The following is a 15,368-nucleotide window of genomic DNA, read 5'->3' as shown; positions in this document are numbered from 1 at the left end:
TACATTTCATATACCATTTTTATATCTATTTGTTGCTGTTTCCGTGGTGATATATTTCATATACCATTTTATATCTATTCGTTGCCGTTTCCGCGGTGAAATATTTCATATACCATTTTTATACCTATTTGTTGCCGTTTCCGTGGTATTTTTATATCTATTTGTTGCCGTTTCCGTGGTGATATATTTCATATACCATTTTTATATCTATTTGTTGCCGTTTCCGTGGTGATATATTTCATATACCATTTTTATATCTATTTGTTACCGTTTCCGTGGTGATATATTTCATATACCATTTTTATATCTATTTGTTGCCGTTTCCGTGGTGATATATTTCATATACCATTTTATATCTATTTGTTGCCATTTCCGTGGTAATATATTTCATATACAATTTTTATATCTATTTGTTGCCATTTCCGTAGTGATATAATTATTTCATATACCATTTTTATATCTAACTGTTGCCATTTCCGTGGTGATATATTTCATATACCATTTTTATATCTATTTGTTGCCGTTTCCGTGGGGATATATTTCATATACCATTTTTATATCTATTTGTTACCGTTTCCGTGGTGATATATTTCATATACAATTTTTATATCTATTTGTTGCCATTTCCGTGGTAATATATTTCATATACAATTTTTATATCTATTTGTTGCCATTTCCGTAGTGATATAATTATTTCATATACCATTTTTATATCTAACTGTTGCCATTTCCGTGGTGATATATTTCATATACCATTTTTATATCTATTTGTTGCCGTTTCCGTGGCGATATATTTCATATACCATTTTTATATCTATTTGTTACCGTTTCCGTGGTGATATATTTCATATACAATTTTTATATCTATTTGTTGCCATTTCCGTGGTAATATATTTCATATACAATTTTTATATCTATTTGTTGCCATTTCCGTAGTGATAATTATTTCATATACTATTTTTACATCTAACTGTTGCCATTTCCGTGGTGATATATTTCATATACCATTTTTATATCTATTTGTTACCGTTTCCGTGGTGATATATTTCACATACCATTTTTATATCTATTTGTTGCCGTTTCCGTGGTGATATAAAAGTTTGAAAAAGCGAAACGTAGTTGAGCTTTTTTAATTTCCGAGAATTGAAAGAAAACATAGCTCGTGTATCGTACATTGTTTTGTGCGAAGATCGTTTATTACATTACCTGAAAGAGGAATTTCTAATTAGTTGCAATGAAATCTCCATCTTGGTTTCTGTTCAATGACGGCAAAGTTGCAAAACGAAAATATCTATCATCAACATTGTTGCTTTAAAATGTTTTCTGTGTTTACTATACTCTAGCAGGCCGTGATATAGGTCTGTCTTCCCCCCCCCCCAAGTCTATAAATGCGAACTTAAAACAAACGGCTTCCTTAATGTTACATGCATCACGAATGCAGTAACTTTAGTGGAGTTGTAGAGTTTACTTAATTTTTGCAAATATTTAAAAACAATAATTAACAGTGCAATTTAGGTGAAATTGCAATCGTAAGTTTGCAATTTATAATTATTACTATATTGAACGTCTCTAAAAATAATATGTTAAAAGCCTAAAGCAATAAAATCAATATGTCACTTAAGCGGTAAGAAGAGGGAAATTGTTGTGTGTGTTAGGTTGAGAATACTGAATGTGGAATTTTAGATTTACCGCGGATTGCTTTTGTGCGGAAACCAAGCAAATACGCACGATCTCGCACAAAATATATTATGGCTTTTCTTAAATTTAACAGCGGTTTTTCGTGTTTCTAATTGCCTCTTTTGTCTGTACATTGTGCCAATTTCCATGTTTTAATTATCTTTTATGCCGTCCTAATTTAAACACTATAAATGCTTGTACAAGACGAAGACCCTGGTTATCGGAAGAAAAATAAAGAAGGTAAACGTGCGAATTCTAAATGAGGCAGTAACGCAAGTTGACAGCTTCAAATATTTGTGGCGTACTATCAGTAGTAACATGAGACGCTGCCAGGAACTCAAAAGGAGGACAGCAATGACCAAGGAAGATTTAATAGGAAAAGAAGCATCTTCTGCGAACATTTGAAAAAATAATTATTAAGGAAGAGAGTAGTGAAGTGTGGCATTGTATGGGGCAGAAACATGGGCATTACGACGAAGTGAATAGAAGGATTTGAAATGTGGATATGGAGAAGAATGGAGCGTGTGAAATAGACAGACAAAATAAGAAATGAAGCTGTGTTGGAAAATGTGGGTAAGAAAGAATGATGCTGAAACTGATCAGGAAGAGAAAATGAATTGTTTAGGTCACTGGCTGAGAAGAAACTGCCTACTGAAGGATGCACTGGAAGGAATGGTGAACTAGAGAAGAGTTCGGGGCAGAAGAAGATATGAGATGACAGACGACGTTAGGATATATGGATCTTATGAGGAGGCGAAAAGGAAGGTAAGAAATAGGAAACTTTGGAAAATGGTGGGTTTGCAGTGGAAGATTTGCCCTTGGGCAGAAAATTATGAGTGAATGAAAATGTTCAAACATCCGGGCTGTAGTCGTCAATAAAAGAAGCTTTCCCTGTGTGTGGGCCAGTACATGGAGGAGGAAGAAAACGTCGAAACTCTCTCACAATCCACTCGACGCTAGCCTTGCCCTTCGTTCCAGTATATCATGTTCCTGAGATGTGTGAGTTATTGAAAGAAGAAATTGACGGTCTGCAGGTAATGTGTGATAATATGGAAATAAATTTCGTATGTAGAAGACAACACGGTAGAGGCCGAAGTGCTCAAATGTTCCCTCCAGCAACACGGAATTGAAGAGTCCAATGCAAGAATGATGGATGTCATTTGGAATACATTTTGCAGGAGAAGCGATTGAAATTTTGAAATGCTTAGCGCTCAAAGCTTAACTGTGATTTTCCGATCATTACTGGACAATGACTATCAGTGTTAATGCCATGTAATTCTATATGCACATTCTATATGTCTTAAGCTATGCATTGACAGTCTTGGTTCATTTTCGACAAGAAAGTGACATCCATCATTCTTGCAGTGGACTCTTCAATTGCTATGACAATAGGGGCGGCGTCAGGGGGGTCCGAGAAGGCTTGCGCACCCCTTGTGGAATTCCCGCACCCCTTCCAGATAACATATAATGTAATCTTAATATTATAGCGTTTAATCATGTATAGACTGGTGATGAATTTAATGTGTATCTAAGTTAAGAGACATCTCTTGAAAGCTTATTTTACACTTTGTTAAAGGAGTATTATTTAAAATGAATTTGGTATAGGCATTCCACAAGGGTAAATATAATAGTACTAGGTCGCATCGCGAAAGGTTTATTATTATTACTATTATTTTCATTATTATTATTATTATTATTATTATTATTATTATTATTATTATAGTGTCATTATTATTGTTATGGTTATTATTATTATTATTATTACTACTATTATTTTCTTTACGTACTATTATAGTCATTGTCATTGTCATTATTATTATTACTATTATTATTATTATTATTATTATTATTATTATTATTATTATTATTATTATTATTATTATTATTAAGATTTCTGTCAGATGCGTTTCCAATTCACTGTGGGTTAAAGCAAGGAGATGCACTATCACCTTTAATTTTTAATTTTGCTATTGAGTATGCCATTAGGAAAGTCCAGGATAACAGAGAGGGTTTGGAATTGAACGGGTTACATCAGCTTCTTGTCTATGCGGATGACGTGAATATGTTAGGAGAAAATCCACAAACGATTAGGGAAAATACGGGAATTTTACTTGAAGAAAGTAAAGAAATAGGTTTGGAAGTAAATCCCGAAAAGACAAAGTACATGATTATGTCTCGTGAAGAGAATATTGTACGAAATGGAAATATAAAAATTGAATATTTATCTTTCCAAGAGGTGGAAAAATTCAAATATCTGGGAGTAACAGTAACAAATAAAAACGACACTCGGGAGGAAATTAAACGCAGAATAAATATGGGAAATGCCTGTTATTATTCGGTTGAGAAGCTTTTATCATCTAGTCTGCTATCAAAAAATCTGAAAGTTAGAATTTATAAAACAGTTATATTGCCGGTTGTTCTTTATGGTTGTGAAACTTGGACTCTCACTTTGAGAGAGGAACAGAGGCTAAGGATATTCGAGAATAAGGTGCTTAGGAAAATATTTGGGGCTAAGCGGGATGAAGTTACAGGAGAATGGAGAAAGTTACACAACACAGAACTGCACGCATTGTATTCTTCACCTGACATAATTAGGAACATTACGTCCAGACGTTTGAGATGGGCTTGGCACAACCGCATTTAAACAAAATGGTTAGGCCTATAGTACTGACCACTCTTCAATTTATCACTTGCTTGAACATTTTGAGAACGAAGCCGCAGAAATGTCACGTCACTGAAAGGTTGGAATGTGGTCACCTGGTCACTAACCTATGAACAAAAGAAAGAAATACTCGGACCTCGACAAGAGGACTGAAACGGTCGTTGGCAAATACCAGGAATGAATGAAAACAGACTCACGCAGTATGTAGGCCTACCTGCGAACTCTTGGCCACAATCGAAGGGATTGGTGGAAGAAGCGCTTATCCTACGTTTCTAAACTTTTGAGATAAACGATTATTCTTCCTCCAATAAATGGAGCACTGCATTTAGATCCTCTTCATTAGTAAGAAAAATAACAAGACTAGACATCTTTCACAAAAAAAAAAAAAAACTCGTGAACGTACATATTAGATGGTGCCTGCTACCATATTCTGCAAATAATTAATTTCGATGCAAGAGTGGGATAGGCCCTTCTTCCATCAAGTCCTTCAATTTCGCAGGTACATTGTGAACAGCCAAAGCAGGTTTACGGGTATTGTATTTTCTCTTTCATCCACTGTAACAACTTTCCCATTAATAAACTGCTTAGACACCGTAAGATATTGTGACATTTATTTCGTGTGATATTAATAAAATGATTAGACACCTAAAGATATTGTACATTTATTTCGTGTGACATTAATCAAATGATTAGACACCATAAAATATTGTGCGACATAAATAAAATGGTTAGACACCGAAATATGTTGTGACATTTATTTCGTCTGACATTAATGAAAACATTAAACATCGTAAGATATTGTGTGACATTCATTTCGCGTGACATTAATAAAATGATTAGACAACGAAAGATTTTGTACATTTATTTCTTGTGACATTAATAAAATGATTAGACGCCATAGAATATTGTGCGACATTAAAAAAATTATTAGACACCGAATGATATCGTACATTTATTTCGTGTGACATTAATAAAATGATTAGACACCGAAAAATATTGTGACATTTACTTCGTGTGTCATTAATGAGAACATTAAATATCGTAAGATATTGTGTGACATTCATTTCGCGCGACATTAATAAACTGATTAGACACCGAAAAACATTGTTACATTCATTTCGCGTGACATTTTAATAAAATGATTAGATCCCGAAAAATATTGTGACATTCATTTCGCGTGACATTTTAATAAAATGATTAGATCCCGAAAAATATTGTGACATTCATTTCGCGTGACATTTTAATGAAATGATTAGATCCCGAAAAATATTGTGACATTCATTTCGCGTGACATTTTAATAAAATGATTAGATTCCGAAAAATATTGTGACATTCATTTCGCGTGACATTTTAATAAAATGATTAGATCCCGAAAAATATTGTGACATTCATTTCGCGTGACATTTTAATAAAATGATTAGATTCCGAAAAATATTGTGACATTCATTTCGCGTGACATTTTAATAAAATGATTAGATCCCGAAAAATATTGTGACATTCATTTCGCGTGACATTTTAATAAAATGATTAGATCCCGAAAAATATTGTGACATTCATTTCGTGTGACATTTTAATAAAATGATTAGACACTGAAAAATATTGTGACATTTATTTCATGGGACATGGGTGATGGGCTGACAAAGCAGAAAGACCAAATTACAAAATTTTATTTTACCACCATACCTCTAAGTGAAGAGAAAGAGCATGGTCATAGGGAGAAAAATACAGAAGGTAAACTTGCGAATTCTAAATGAGGCAGTAGAGCAAGTGGACAGCTTCAAATACTTGAGGTGTACTATAAGCGATAATATGAGCTGCTGCCAGGAAGTCAAAAGGAGGATATCAATGACCAAGGAAGCTTTTAATAGAAAAAGGAACATCTTCTGCGGACCTCTGGAAAAAGAACTAAGGAAGAGACTAGTGAAGTGCCTTGTATGGAGTGTGGCATTGTACGGGGCAGAAACATGGACATTACGACGGAGTGAAGAGAAGCGAATAGAAGCATTTGAAATGTGGATATGGAGAAGACTGGAACATAGTGGGTGAAGAAAGAATGATGCTGAAACTGATCAGGAAGAGGAAAAGGAATAAATTGGTTGGGTCACTGACTGAGAAGGAACTGCCTACTGAAGGATGCACTGGAAGGAATGGTGGACGGGAGAAGAGTTCGAAGTAGAAGAAGATATCAGATGATAGACGACATTAAGATATATGGATCATATGAGGAAACAAAAAGGCAGAAAATAAGGAAGACTGGAGAAAGCTGGGTTTGCAGTGAAAGATCTGCCCTTGGGCAGAACACTAAATGAAAATCACCCTCAAGTGCCTCCATGGCGTGTATAGGGTACATCGTTACCTTTTACTTAAGAAATTGAGAAAAATAATGAAGTTTAAAAATACTGTATGTTCAGTGCATCTGATGTAGAAATCATTTTAATGGTCGAGTTCACCCCACTTTACGCTATGGAAAATATTTCATTTCAGAGGAAATTGGGATGAAGTATGCCACGCGATATAGCCTATAACTAGGGAACGAATTTCTACATAGTTCCGTACCTATTTTGTTTGCTTCGTCCTAGACGTGTGTTATTCAGTTATCTCCACGTTTCATGTATTACATAGGGCCCCTCTTACTATTCTATAGGACTTAAAACGCCTAAATTAACCATAAACTCCTATAAATACCTGAAACTATGTTTGTGCCTGAAAAGCTCCGTTTTAGTATAATAATAATAATAATAATAATAATAATAATAATAATAATAATAATAATAATAATAATAATAATAATCCGTGGCGCTACAGCCCGTGAAGGCCCTAGACCGACCAGCCGGCTGCTGGCCTCACGCCCACATGCCGAAGCAGAGGTGGACGATCATCCAACCAGAATGGAGGTATCGTGTGGTTAGCACGATGATCCCCCCAGCCGTTATAGCTGGTATTCGCAACCGGATTTCGCTACTTATCGTAGCTCCCCAAGTGCAAAACGATGCTGGGTGAGCACCGGTCCCATACACTGTCCAAAATTTCATGAGAAAATTTCTTCCCCCATGAGGACTCGAACCAGCGCGCATTCCGTAACGCGAGTCCTAGGCAGGATGCCTTAGACCGCGACGCCACGGCGCGGGACAGTATAAAAATATCGGTAACAAATTTAAAAAAAATAGAAACAAAAAAAGATGTTATTTGGAACGTAAAGAAAATCTCTTACAAACACTGGTGGACATGTTTGTTCCATATTGATCTTAGAAGGGAAGGGAAAATCGGTTGCAATATCCTGACGTGAAAAACATCATTTCAACGTGAAGAAAGTGTTTCTATAAAGGCTCCTTCACGTGTGTTGCTATTCAAGGGCAAGCTTCCCTCTACCACCAGATTCAGTGCTGACCAGAGGCTCTTGGTGAAAGCAGCGATGTATTATGAAGCATGGAGTTTGCTCCAATAACTTCTTGTGATGTCAAAAGAAGTCTCAGAGATGACCACAATGGAGAATACAGAAAAACATTTGGCGGTATATTTCTACAAATAATAGTAAGATTTTCTATTCTAAAAATTGTATTTTTTTTTGGTCAAATATAATAATGGAGAAGCTTTCACACACACAAAAAAAAAAAGACTTCTTTGTGTGTATATGTATCCAATGCCTACCCACTTCCCTTGCGTGATTCGGGTTTCGCATATTGCGGATAGATGGCAGAACTGTGATCCATTTTCTAGTTTACACCACTTCGGCGGGCCACACTGTACATGATGTGTATCTGTGGAGAGTTATGTCGTGTACTAGGGTGAGTGTATGTGTGTTACTTACTTACTTACAAATGGCTTTTAAGGAACCCGAAGGTTCATTGCCGCCCTCACATAAGCCCGCCAGCGGTCCCTATCCTGTGCAAGATTAATCCAGTCTCTATCATCACACCCCACCTCCCTCAAATCCATTTTAATATTATCCTCCCATCTACGTCTCGGCCTCCCTAAAGGTCTTTTTCCCTCCGGTCTCCCAACTAACACTCTATATGCATTTCTGGATTCGTCCATACGTGCTACATGCCCTGCCCATCTCAAACGTCTGGATTGAATGTTCCTAATTACGTCAGGTGAAGAATACAATGCGTGCAGTTCTGTGTTGTGTAACTTTCTCCATTCTCCTGTAACTTCATCCCGTTTAGCCCCAAATATTTTCCTAAGCACCTTATTCTCAAACACCCTTAACCTATGTTCCTCTCTCAGAGTGAGAGTCCAAGTTTCACAACCATACAGAACAACCGGTAATATAACTGTTTTATAAATTCTAACTTTCAGATTTTTTGACAGCAGACTGGATGATAAGAGCTTCTCAACCGAATAATAACACGCATGTCCCATATTTATTCTGCGTTTAATTTCCTCCCGAGTGTCATTTATATTTGTTACTGTTGCTCCAAGATATTTTAATTTTTCCACCTCTTCGAAGGATAAATCTCTAATTTTTATATTTCCATTTCGTACAATATTTTGGTCACGAGACATAATCATATACTTCGTCTTTTCGGGATTTACTTCCAAACCGATCGCTTTACTTGCTTCAAGTAAAATTTCCGTGTTTTCCCTAATCGTCTGTGTATTTTCTCCTAACATATTCACGTCATCCGCATAGACAAGAAGCTGATGTAACCCGTTCAATTCCAGTATGTGTAAGTGTAGTGTCTGGAATGAGTGATGATGATGATGATGATGAAGATGAGGAAGGGAGAAGGGGAAACCCGGTGCCGGCACGTAGCCTACTCCAGTCGAATAACACCAAGAGGGCCACCAGGCTTAACGTCCCCATCCGACGGACGAATCACTATTAACAGTGATATAATATGCCTTCTCTTCATATGCACTGCGGAGAGATTTGGGATTTAACCCAGGCATACTGGTGCACAAGTGATTAGAAGTTGTGCACCGCCATCTCTCCTAGTCCCGAGGTAGAAATTTTACATGAAAACTTCTGACCCCGTCGGGAATCGAACCGGGCCGGCTAGTCTGGAGGCAGACACGTTACCACAGAGCTAACTCGGCGGACAAAGACTTCTTTGTAGATCTATATAAACTGCCCCTAAAATGGAACATTTACTAAAATTAAAATTACTTACTTACTGGCTTTTAAGGAACCCGAAGGTTCATTGCCGCCCTCACATAATCCTGCCATCGGTTCCTATCCTGAGCAAGATCAATCCAGTCTCTATCATATCCTACCTCCCTCAAATCCATTTTAATATTATCTTCCCATCTACGTCTCGGCCTCCCAAAATGTGTTTTTCCCTCCGACCTTCCAACTATCACTCTATATGCATTTCTGGACTCGCCCATACGTGCTACATGTCCTGTCCATCTCAAACGTCTGGATTTAATGTTCCTAATTATGTCAGGTGAAGAATACAATGCGTGCAGTTTTGCGTTCTTATTTGAAGGTTTCGTAACAAGCTGTTTTTTACGGTGATGGGTTGTTAGCCCTTCGCCCAACCCCCAAGCTGGAGGACCACCCCTCATCGGCTGTCCGCGACTGCTTATTCAATATATTCACAGCTACCCTCCATATCTGGAGGCCGTCTCCTCGATCCGCAACCTGAGGACGCGCCATGCCGTGGTGATAGGGACCCACAATACATGGAAATTAAAATTACTAATAGTTAATTTTAAACAGACTACATTCCTAAAAATCCTAAATTGGACTTTGTAAAGTTCTAAATCTCTCTTTATTAGCACCTAAAAATCCGTTTCCTACCTATAAGTACTTCCTCAAAAAAATCTTGCTCCGCTCCAGAATGACGCAACAACTGGGGCTCCCAGTGCAATTTAAATATAAAGAAATCCTGCCACAATTGAACGATTTACGAGGAAAATCTCTGCTGACTATTTCCAAGTTCTCGCTCGAACTCAATTCATTGGTTTCCCTTTCGTTGTGCTGTGGCGGTTCATCCTCAGATATTTCCAAGAACCGGCAGACCCTATAGCTCTGCCCTGGTTATGAAATCGCTGCCAGTTTATTGTGGGGCGGTCGACTATACATGAGAGAATCGGCACCATTATGAACTCAGAAAATTAGCCGAAGTATGTTCCAGCGAATGAAAAAATGAAGAGTCCACTGCAAGAACGATGGATGTCATTTAGAATACATTTTGCAGGAGAAGCAATTGAAAGTTTGAAATGCTTAGCGCTCAAAGCTTAACTGTGATTTTCCGATCATTACTGGACAATGACTATCAGTGTTAATGCCATATAACTCTGTATGTACATTCCATTTGTCTTAAGCCAGCGTTTCTCGAACTATGGTCCGCGGACCACCTGTGGTCCTCGAGTTCTGCCCTTGTGGTCCTTGAAAAAAGACAGAAGAAAAAATAAAATTCAAACGAATTGCGTATCACAATATAGCTGAAAATCTCAGAGTTTGGATGACACATGGCAATAGCCTTTCACTTTTTCTCCCAGTACTAGTATTTTATGAAATTTCTTACCTTATCCGTCTACCCAGTTCCCACTCTACTCTCAGCAACAAAAGAGAGATTTAAAGCACTATGAACGTGGCGTTCCTCGCCATCTTTTCTCTGTATATTTGGCGAGCCTCTAACCCAGCCAAAGACCACTCGAATTCATAACAGAGGACCAAAGCACCGAACCTTTTCATATATTGATGACTTTCTTAATAGTTTTGCCGACACCCAGTCTGCACATTGAAATGGGCACGTACTGTACGTCGTACATCAATATTAGAACGTGCCAAATTGCATCTTTACTTGTTGAAAATCGGGCATGTTTCTGCATTAATTTTATTTTATTTGTTTCTCCAGATGACGATATAAGAAATTTTAGACTCCGCCTATTTTAAAATCCGACAGGTTTACTTTTTTACATTTTCGTGTTTCGTCTCTAAGTGCCGTTTCAATTTCGCGGGTTTCATACACTCGTTTGAAAGCACTTCGTAACAAACAACGCACCGAGGTTTTGGTTCGCTCTCATTCCCACACCATGCAAATCCAAGTTCCAAATAACTCTTGTCATATTTACGAAAGTATTTTTTCTTTGAATAGCTACCATTAGGACTAGATACTTCTTTAATGACACTATAAACACTGATATTAATAGGCCTATATTTCTTCACACACAGCTTCTGAACTATTAGCACTGCCTAAATGAAGCGTATCATCATGTTCCTTTTTTTCAAAGATCCGGATCGAAGCCAGTTTTCCATTATTTATAATGGGCACTATTTAACAGAGACATGGACAACTACTAGCGTATACCACATAAGAAGGCTTTCAAACAAATAACTGCTAACAGGCAAGCGATGAATAAACAATGCACAGAATTTGTTATAAGTTACTTATGATTGGCTATAAAAATATAAATATAAAAGTATTATAATTAATTAATTCTATTTTAAAATACAACTATACCGGTTTTAAAATATGCTACAAAAATGATAAATTTGCTTTTGAAGGGAACAAGAGTAAGGTGGTCCGCGGAACTGTTCTGACTTAAAAAAGTGGTCCCCCCTTCAAAAAAGTTTGAGAAACGCTGTCTTAAGCTATGGATTGACAGTCTTGGTTCATTTTCGACAAGAAAGTGACATCCATCATTCTTGCAGTGGACTCTTCAAATGTTAGAATCACGGTAAAGTACCAGAAACCCAGCTATCAGAGAGGGAGAGTTTCGGATAGAACATTTATTTCCGTAAATTGATAAACTTTCATAATCTCCGTCTGATATCTGCTTATCAAACTGTCATAAACGGCTTGGATTTCCTAGCCAGCTTGATGTTCTAAATCCATCCGATAAATTATTATCTACAGCTGCTAATCTTGTCACTGAATTCAAGAATGATGTCAAACCGTCCATGGGGAATAAACTATAAAAGTCGCGACGCTGTTATTCCCGGTGTGATTCCTCCTCTTTGCTTACGTCATAGAAAGTGAAGGCTCTATAAAGTCTAGGTAGGTAGTATCGTTCGCCATTTTTGTTCTTTCGTTGCCGAGCTACAGGACGAGGGATCTATTTGCCACACCGTCAAACATTATCATGGCGTAGCTCCTATGATAATAAATCAAACGCACTATAATTCAGCAAATAATTGAGCGGCAAATAACGTCCTCGTGTGCTTTCTGCGAACGCCAACGAACGAGCCAAAATGGCGGGCGATTATATTAAGTATTTATCGAGCCTTCTTTATCTTAATTAGCGAATCACAAGACGCACACGTTTAAATGTAGCCGACCTGCAACGTGATTGGCTGCCGGAAATAAGAACGACGGGACTATAGTACAGTTTACAGTACAAGTGGCAGACATTAAAGAAAACTACAAAGACCGTCTTTCAAAGAAAATGTTCTATGAATTCCTCAATAAACACACTTTTAAAGCGACATTTTCCATCGTTGAAATACTTTTAAGAATGTATATAATGTAGTAATTATGGTGTAAAAATAGAGTGGAGAAAGGTCATTTTCAAAAATGGAGTTAAAAAAATCGGCTCCATACAACCAAGACCTTTCCTTACTGAGCATGGAAAGTGATATTATTCATTAAATGGACTTTAGAGACATTACTGACATGTTTGCTGCAAAGAAAGCAAGGAAAGTTTCTACACAGGACTTTTATTTCAAAACTTCCCAGTCTAAATAACTATTTGTTTCAATTAAATTTATACATCTTAATTACACAACTTTTAACACTATATCACTTCGGAATAGGTATTATATGTCTTTCTCGTGTTAAATTCTATCGTACCTGGTTAACATGTTTCGGTCTGTTATCGACCTTCTTCAGAACTGGCTGTTACTGCTCTTGGCGCCTTTTGTTTCGTTTCCTGTGGGGGTGTGTTTGTGTAATGTAATGTGAAGTCAAAGAGTGTGTGTGTTCTGAAATTGAGTTGCGTTGAGAATTTCATTTGGATGTGTTTTTGTGTGTCTGTATATTTCGTATTGTTCTAGTGTGTTTAATTTATTTTTTCTAAATATTGGTCACTGTCAGTAGAAACAGTCAAAATGTATTTTTCTTTCAGTGTCGCAATCGCAACGTCAATGGTGGATTGTTTCTTCACGTTTTAAATCTAATATAATTTGAAATTGTTTTCTATCTTTCATTTTGGTTTTAATCGCCATTGTACGGCCAATGACTCCAGTCAAATGTCACTGCATTGAATTAAAAAGAAAAACAATTGTTGAGGAAAGGGGAGCTTCAGTCTTTTATCCCCCCTCCCGCCTACGCCACTGATTACCGAAGATGGCTGTGGTACAAAAAAAATGGTTTATTTAACGATGCTCGCAACTGCAGAGGTTATATAATCGTCGCCAGTGTGCCGGAATTTTGTCCCGCAGGAGTTCCTTTACATGTCAGTAAATATACCGACATGAGCCTGTCACATTTAGACGCACTTAAATGCCATCGATCTAGGCCGGGATCGAACCCGCAACCTCGAGCATAGACGACCAGCGCTATACCAACTACGCTACCGAGGCCGACTAGATAGATAGATAGATAGATAGATAGATAGATAGATAGATAGATAGATAGATAGATAGATAGATAGATAGATAGATAGATAGATAGATAGATAGATAGATAGATAGACAGACAGAGATAGATAGATAGATAGATAGATAGATAGATAGATAGATAGATAGATAGATAGATAGATAGATAGATAGATAGATAGATAGATAGATAGATAGATAGATAGATAGATAGATAGATAGATAGATAGATAGATAGATAGATAGATAGAAAATTTAAATTACAGTTTATTTAACGACGCTCGCAACTGCAGAGGTTATATCATCGTCGCCAGTGTGCCGGAATTTTGCCCACAGGAGTTCTTTTACATGTCAGTAAATCTACCGACATGAGCCTGTCACATTTAAGCACACTTAAATGCCATCGACCTGGGCCGCAATCGAACCCGCAACCTCGAGCACAGAAGACCAGCGCTATACCAACTACGCTACCGAGGCCTACTAGATAGATAGATAGATAGATAGATAGATAGATAGATAGATAGATAGATAGATAGATAGATAGATAGATAGATAGATAGATAGATAGATACTTACAAATGACTTCTAAGGAACCCGAAGGTTCATTGTCGCCCTCACATAAGCCCGCCATCGATCCCTATCCTGTGCAAGATTAATCCAGTCTTTATCATATCCCATCTCCCTCAAATCCATTTTAATATTATCCTCCCATCTACGTCTCGGCCTCCCCAAAGGTCTTTTTTCCTCCGGCCTCCCAACTAACACTCTATATGCATTTCTGGATTCGCCCGTACGTGCTACATGCCCTGTCCATCTCAAACGTCTGGATTTAATGTTCCTAATTATGTCAGGTGAAGAATACAATGCGTGCAGTTCTGCGTTGTGTAACTTTCTCCATTCTCCTGTAACTTCATCCCTCTTAGCGCCAAATATTTTCCTAAGAACCTTATTCTCAAACACCCTTAATCTCTGTTCCTATCTCAAAGTAAGAGTCAAAGTTTCACAATCGATAGATAGCTAGACAGACAGACAGACAGACAGACAGACAGACAGACAGACAGACAGATAGATAGATAGATAGATAGATAGATAGATAGATAGATAGATAGATAGATAGATAGATAGATAGATAGATAGATATATAGATAGATAGATAGATAGATAAAATAAATAAGCAAGTAATTAAGTAAATAAACAAATAGACCCTAAGTAAATACTTACTTATGGCTTTTAAGGAACCCAGAGGTTCATTGCCGCCCTCACATAAGCCCGCCATCGGTCCCTAACCTGAGCAAGATTAACCCAGTGTCTATCGGGGCATTCCATGTCAAATCAACACAAAAAAGTGGACTTTTCAACCCGACCACCTCAGATTTTCATTAAATTTGGTAGGATGGTAAAGAACCTTGAGTTAAATAATTATGTAAAATTTTAGCCCTCAATAATGCACGATATCCCTACAGCAATTCTGTCAATACGAGAAAAAATGTAAAAATGTCGCATACTATGTCAACAAAAATAATTCATAACTTCTCTTCT

The sequence above is a fragment of the Periplaneta americana genome, chromosome 16 (genome assembly GCF_040183065.1).
Source record: "Periplaneta americana isolate PAMFEO1 chromosome 16, P.americana_PAMFEO1_priV1, whole genome shotgun sequence".
In the NCBI taxonomy this organism is placed as follows: domain Eukaryota; kingdom Metazoa; phylum Arthropoda; class Insecta; order Blattodea; family Blattidae; genus Periplaneta; species Periplaneta americana.
Note: the sequence above shows the minus strand (reverse complement) of the source record.